Source organism: Phyllostomus discolor, chromosome 4 (genome assembly GCF_004126475.2).
Source record: "Phyllostomus discolor isolate MPI-MPIP mPhyDis1 chromosome 4, mPhyDis1.pri.v3, whole genome shotgun sequence".
Taxonomy (NCBI): Eukaryota; Metazoa; Chordata; class Mammalia; order Chiroptera; family Phyllostomidae; genus Phyllostomus; species Phyllostomus discolor.
This window is the reverse complement of record NC_040906.2, coordinates 77265174-77273047: the sequence shown is the minus strand read 5'-3', so window position 1 is coordinate 77273047 and position 7874 is coordinate 77265174. Positions and strand designations below refer to the sequence as shown.

Sequence of the window (7874 nt, the reverse complement as noted above, 5' to 3'; positions counted from 1 at the left end):
TTGCATGAAAGCTTGGCCTTTCCCAAACCCAAGGAGATATGAGGAAGTTTAACAAAGACTTCAGGGCAATGGCATGTCTCTAGCTTGCCCAGCCTCTGTCTTTCTGAAAGTGTACTGTCACTTTTCATTCTAATAAATCTTGTCACTATCACTTATAACTCCTCCTCCATGAGTGTCCCTGAAATTCTTTTCCCAGCAACACCACTGAAGAAGCTATTTCCTCCAGTAACATCATGATGCAAACAAAGCAAAATAAAATAAAAGCCAAAGCAAACTCTCCTTTGGTAATAGACCTAGAGATCACATACCAACATTGTTTGTGTAAGCAGCATTTACTTCTACTCCAAACAATGCACTTTATGATGAGAATACAACCTTGACTAGGATATTGCTCCAGCCTCAGTGATTATATTCCAGTGATGAAAAATATAATATAAGCCCAATTTGATACAGGATGAATATGATAATATTTGAAAAGCACACAGAAAGATGGTAATGACTTAGTGCATTGACCAAATTGATCTGCCTTAGTCTCATCAACTTATACAAAACAAAATCCTATAGGTTGGATGGTTTAAACAACAGAAATTTGTCTTAAAAAAGATTGTATTTACTTGTTTCTAGTAAGGGGGAAGGAAGGGAGAAAGAGAGGGAAGAGACATCAGTGTGAGAGAGAAACATCCATCAGTTGCCTCTCCCATGCACCCTGATGAGAACAAACCACAACCCAGGCATGTGCAGTGACTGGGATCCCACCAGCAACCTTTCTCTTTGTGGAATAACACCCAACCAACTGAACCACACTGGTCAGGACAGAAATTTATGTCATTTAAATTGGGATGCTGGACATCCCAGATGAAGGTCCATCAGGGTTTTGGTTTCTGGTGAGATTTCTCTTTCTTACTTGCAGGTAGCTGTCTTTTCTCTGTGTGATCATGTGACCTTTTTGTGTGTGTGTGTGTATGTGGTGAAAGAGAGAGTGCTCTCATATCTCTTCTTATAAGGACACAAATCCTATGGGATCAGACACTCTTATGACCTCATTTAACTTTAATTACTGCCTCATAGGTCCTGTCTCCAAATAAAATCTCATTGGGGGTTAAGGCTTCAATATATGAGTTTGAGGGGAACACATACAATTAATAACACTCAGAGTTCTTAAAAATTTATTTCATTTCCAAAAATAAAGGTAATTATGTATGTTATTAAATGTAAAAACTAGAGAAAATTATTTTGGTTCTGAAAATATACTCATAAATTTCTCTTACTAATGAAATATTTAATTCACTTAACAATTTTAATTGGTAAAGCATATTCACTTTTTTATTTGTTTCATTTTGTTTTATCAGTATGTTGGAGACCACCAAGATAATATTATTAAATTTAATTTTCAAATTAAAATCATAGAAATATTGTAACTTGTCCAAAATTATACTATGAATTGGTGATAAAACATATTAGTTTAGTTACTATACAACTCTCCTGGCTCCATCCTATAAAATTTCTGCATGACCAATATAGATAAGTTATAGGAAATATTTAAAACAGAAAATAACACAAAATACATTTATATTTTCCTTGATGCTTCAGTGTCTTTTTTTCAAAAAAATTGCTGTGTAAAAAGAATGTTATTACATTGGTGATATAATAAGGTAGATGATCATAAAGCATTCTGGGAAATACACAAAGGGAAAGTAGGAAAAGTCAGGATCTAGTAGGGCTTCAAAAGCATGTGGCCATCAGGCCTGGAATAAGTTTATTACTGATGTCCAAGACTGCCTAGTGCAGGAATGAGGTACCATATGTGAAAAGGGGACAATGCTTAAAGTCAACCTCAAATTTCTGGATCCAATCAGGTTGTAATAGGACCTGGCTAAGAATTGAGGACAGATGTTTTAGGCTTAAGGATAGAAAAGAGTAAGATTTAGGCAGGTTATTAGGACCTAAGCCAGTAAAATTTCAAGCCCGGGTAACTTGGCATTAAGAAAACTAAGAAGTAGCTCATTTGTTCCAGGAAGCTAAAACAACATAGATATGAAAATGTACTTGCAGAGCTATACATGCGTCAGATGACCCAGGCAGTACCTGAACTTGTCCTCTTTGCTCTTCACATTGTACTCTCTGTACATGTGACTTTATTTGAATCCGTGACTTTACATACCATCTACAGGTCTCATCCTTTTCTGTCCCAGTCATTGTAAACAGGAGACTAAGGTGGCTCTGGCTGCAGTGTGAGCATGAGGAGGTGGCAGTCTTGAGGTGGACTTGAGGAGGTGCACAGGGACTGGCACAGAGGTGTATAGGTAAGTAACAGGAAAGCCGTCTGCACTATCTGCTAATAGAGTCAGAATGACTGAGTGCTTCCAGCTCCACTTAGAAGTCCCAGTGAACACCACAGGGAGGAACTTGACAGTGGTCTTCCCAGGCTGCCATCTCTGAAGAGATCAGCTCTACTAGATTTCCTGAAATATAGAGAATCAGGGACCTCTCACCTCCTCATGACAGTGTATGTGGGCCTCCTGATAATAAAATCTGATAATTAAAAAGACTATGGTAAGAAAAAGGAAAATTTAAGTAAAGGGGAAAAGAACTGAAGACTATGCTGCCTTTCAGGAAGATAGCTCCAGAGATGAAGCTGAAAGTCATTCCAAAATGAAGAGATCCAAGAGAATTCATGTTTCAAGAAACCTTGTTTTCTTTAAAAATATAAAGGAAAGAAATAAGGAAGAAAGAGAAGAAAGAAAGAAAGAAAGAAAGAAAGAAAGAAAGAAAGAAAGAAAGAGAAAGATTTTTAAAATATAAGAGAAACCCAAAAAGCAAAAACATAAATAAGACAAGCATAAAGAGAAGACGTTAAAAGGCAGCAGTTGATGTTAAACAGTGGAAGGAAAAGAAAAAGGTAGCAACTCAGGAGCCAAAGGTGCCTCAGATTGATGTTCTGAATCTCAAATGTATTTTTGGAATTGCTTTGGCTGATGCAGCAGAGAGGACCATGACAAATGATGACATTTGACTGCCTGCAGCTTTCCATGAACACGTAGATAATGTTGAGAAATGTGGCATTAAGTATGAAGTCATCTCCAGAGCTTCGGGAATAAAACCAAAGGTAGATGAGCTGAAAGCAGCCTATGACAAGAGAGCAGTCTACAAATTTGGAAGAATGTGAACCTAACTCTGTAGCTGGTTTGCTGAAGCAGTATTTGCAGACCTTCTGGAAAATCTGCTTACCAAAGAGCTTTGGCCTCACTTTGAAGAGGCTAGTGGGAGGAGCACAGACAGCAGGAAAGTGAAAGAATTCCAGTCCTTACTGAAACAACTGCCAAAATGTAACTCTTCTGGTTTCCTGACTGGTTGCACATATGGACCATGTTATTGTGAAGGAGCTGGACACAAAAAAGAATATACAGAATATTTCCATAATGCTCAGCCCAGTTCAGATTATCAGTGGTGCTCTATGTGTGTTTTTCACACATGTGCAAGGGCTCTTTAGAAATATGATACTAAAGCAAGAGATGAAACCTCATCACTGATCTAACATGGCCACTATGCCTATATTACCATAAACCCAGAAGAGAATCAAGGAGGAGATCAGAAAACAGGTGTTACATTTGAATTGTTTACATCAAAATTTGCAGGGCGGAATAACAGGTTTATCTAAAGAAGAAGACAGGTTATATGAAGGACAAAGACTTGACAGCCCTTTAAAGAAAACTGAGAGAAATGAAAAGAGTATGATTGCAAAAGAGAGAGCCAGTCTTCCAAAAGAGTATGTTTCCCAAGTATTGTAGAAATGAATGAAACTAATGAGGTTAAAAATATTCTCCTTGTCCAGGAGAATGAGATCTTGAAAGAACAGGAGGAGCTTCTAGCCATAAAGCAGTTTCTGTGCTCAGAGATTGCTTCAGAAAAAGAAGAAAAATGAACACCTCAGCACTGAGATTGCCGAATTTCAGCAACATGGTCAAAGTGAGACTGAGAATGCTCCTCTTTGAAAGTGCAAGTGAGAGTAAAGATGTAGAGAAGCTTCACATTCTCTTGGAAGATTTACAGAGACAGAATGAAGTGCTATAACTAAAGAACAATAATTTGAATCAAGTATTCTGAGAAGAGATAGACGCCATAACCAAACTTTGCATGCATCTCCATCTGCTCATGTGCAGAGAGCCAAACCTGAGCCACAGTCACGGGAACAGGAGGACCCTGAGAGGTGCTGGCTGACATACAGCTGCCTAAGAATGGTGCCAAAGGCTGGCAACAAAAAGGTCAAGCTCTCCCCAAGTAGACACAGGAAGGAGATTCCTATCTGAACATCTCATGAATGGAATCTCCCAGAACTAAAAAGAAATGTGCATCTTACTGAAATCCTGAGAGTCAGGGTGCACAACTCTGCTGTACATTCTGTAGTATGCCTTTTCAGAGATGCATCCTTCTTTTACATGTATGGCTTTGCATCAGGCTCAAGTTACAAAGAAGGACAAAACAGTGGACATATTGTGGGCTTGTAGGGGACAAATGAGTTTTCCAGATAGATTATTTGAAGATTAATTTTCTTTGTTAATTTGAAATGTTTTTTAACTCTTAAGTGGCTTTTTTTTTTAAACCAAAAGTTATCTTTGCTTTATTATTGTGGCAGAATCAGTATCTTTTCTCTTGTTCAGGGGTAGAAACCAAACAAGATAAACACACTTCCTGCCTTGTGAGTCTCCATAGTTTCATCTTCCAGAGTTGCTGCTTAGCTGGTCACACTTTCTTGTAACTTTTTTACATATTTGCTGCAGATTTTATCATGGGGAGCTGCCTCATATTTCCTGATTAGCTGGACTGGCTTTTACTTGGAGTTATCTTAATCTATTCTTGTCACCCTTTTCTTTGATAGTCCTAAACCACAATCCTTGAGGTTTCATCACAAGACTTGCCCTCTTGGTCACAGTCAGAGCAGCCTACGGAGTCCATGTGCCAGCCTGATCCCATGAGGAAGAGATGCTTCTTCACTCCTCTGGCTTCACCTGGTCCTCACTGCCAGTGATCAGCAAATGTTTTTCACTGGGTTGGTCCAAGGTAGCCATCCTGGAATAAGAAATTCATACAAACGATGTGCTTTTTTCTCTTTTTAAATTATATGTTACTGATTGCTATTACAGCTTCCCCAATTTTTTTCCCTTTGCCCCCTTCCACCCAGCACCCCCCACTCCATCAGGCAATCCCCATTCCATTGTCCATCCATGTCCATGGGTCATGTGTATAAGTTCTTTGGCTACTCCATTTCCTATATTATACTTCATATCCTATGGTTGTTCTATAACTAGCTATTTGCACTCCTTAATCCCCTCACCTCTTCACCCATTCTCCCACAACTCCCTCCCATCTGGCAGCCTTCATAATGGTCTCCATATACATGATTCTGTCTCTGCTCTTCTTATTTGCTAAGTTTGTATTTTTACATTCAAGTGTTGATAAATGTGTATTTATTGCCATTTTATTGTGCATATTTTTGGTCTTCTTTTTTCTTAAATAAGTCCCTTTAACATTTCATATAATAATGGTGATGATGGACTCACTTGTCTGGGAAGCTCTTTATCTTCCATTAAATTCTAAATGATAGCTTTGCTGAGTAGAGCTATCTTGGCTGTAAGTCCCTGCTTTTCATGACTTTGAATATTTGTTGTCAATCCCTTCTAGCCTGCAAAGTTTTGAGAACTCATCTGACAGTTTTATGAAAATTCTCCTGTAGGTAAAAAAACTGCTTTCCTCTTGCTGTTTTTAAGATTCACCCTTTGTCTTTGACTTTTGTATCCATTTTGTTTGGGACTTTCTGTGCTTCTTGGGCTAGTATGTCTATTTCCTTCCCCCAATTAGGGAAGTTTTCTTTCATGATTTTTTTCAAATAGATTTCCAATTTCTTGCTCTTTCTCTTCTCCTTCTGGCACCTCTATGGTATGACTATAGGAAGGCTTGAAGTTGTTCCAGAGTCTGCTTACAATATCCTCATTTTTTTTGGATTCCTTTTACTTCTTGTTGTTCTGATTGGTTGGTTGTTTTTTGTTCCCTTATGTTCCAAATCACTGATTTGATTCTTAGCTTCATCTACTTTAGTATTGTTTCCTTATAAATTGCCCTTTATTTCCATTAGTGTATTCTTCATTTCTGCCTGGGTCTTTTTTATGCTGTTGAGGTCCTCACTAAGTTCCTTGAACATCCTTATAATCAGTGTTTTGAACTCTACATCTGATAGATTGCTTATCTCCCATTTGTTTAGTTCTTTTTTAATTTTTTAAATATTTTATTTATTTATTTTTACAGAGGGGAATGGAGGGAGAAATAGGGGGAGGGAAACATCAATGTGTGGTTGCCTCTGAAGTGCTCCCCAGTGGGGAACTGTCCCGCAACCCAAGCATGTGTCTATCTGGGAATCAAACCAGCAACCCTTTAGTTCATAGCCTGGCACTAAATCCACTAAGCCATACCACCCAGGGCCCCCAATTATCTAGTTTTTTTTCATGAAATTTTGATCTGATCTTTAATTTGGGTCACGCTTTTTTGTTTCTTCATTTTCAAATCCTCCCTGTGTTTGTTTCTATGTATTAGGTAGAGATGGCAGTATAGGAAAACATGGCTCGCATCATCACACAACCACATCAAAATTACAACTACAATATAGAACAGTCATCATACAGAAGTATCAGAATTTGAGTTGAATAAAAGTCTGACAGCTATGAAACTAAGGAAACTACATCTACCCAAACTAGTAGAATTGCCAGAGATTCAGAACAGGCTGGCCCCATATCCACATGTGGTGGATAAAAATTTGGGAGGATTATTTCAGGAATAAGAAGTCTCAGTCCCATACCAACCCCCCTGCCAAAGGTTCCAGGTCCAGGAAAATAAGTCCCCATAACTTCTGGCTATAAAAAGCAGTGGAAATTTAGTTAGTGGAGGAAACTTTTAGAGTTCAAAGCAGTACGCCCCTAAAGAACCCACCCATGGGCTTATTCAGACTCACTCCCTCTGACCTCCAGCACTGGAATAGTAGCTTGAAAGGCACCAGTAGCATACAGGGAGGAACTAAGCATCTGGCATCAAGGCAAGAGCTGGGGATAGCTTTCTTTAAGACAGAAAGACAGGAGAGGACATTGTCCCTTTTTTGAACCCTCCTCCAACAGCTACACAGAGCCAGCAGGTGAGTGCCATACCTGAGACTTCATCAACCTGGCTAACACTGTTTGCCCCACCTTGGACATCCCCTGGGACTCCATCTTACCTGCTGTTAATAGTGATGTTTCCATGTGAATGGCTGGTCTTAGCTCATGCTTTGCAACTTCCTAAATCCTATCAAACAAGCAATAGCCAGCCTTAGGAAGCCTCAGATCCCATATCTCTTATAAAGTGGCCCCAGGTCTAGCATTAGCAGCAGTCAGCCTAGACTCACAGCTTGGCTTTGCCCCGGAATCTCCAAGCTCATCACACATAGCAGCCATCTCAGATTGCTTTAAAGCTCATGCAGTGTGTCCCTGGTCAGAACACAAGCGGGAGCTGACCTTGGCCTGTACCACCCTAGATACTCCAAAGCCAGTGCAACCACTGGACAGCTACAGGCCATGTCAAAGCACCACCTCCCTGCCCCTGCACAGCTGATCTTCCACAGAGGGTGGAAGTTGGTGGTCAGTGGTCACAGCCAGTCCTTGCAACTAACTATCTAGGATAAATCCCTCCCATTGATCTGCCATCTGCAACCAAGTTTCAACTATAAAAAGAGGGTGTACTCAGCCCACACAAATGGCATACCTCGAATACCCAGCTTGAGTGATAGGTAGGCTGTACCACTGGACTCTACAGGACACCTACTACATTAAGCAACCCTACCAAAACAAGGAGTC

General features: G+C 39.6%; 1 pseudogene; it reads left to right on the top strand.

Annotated features, from left to right (window-relative positions):
* Nucleotides 1–1818: 1818 nt before the first annotated feature.
* Nucleotides 1819–4307, top strand: LOC114494868 (annotated as a pseudogene).
* Nucleotides 4308–7874: the final 3567 nt, after the last annotated feature.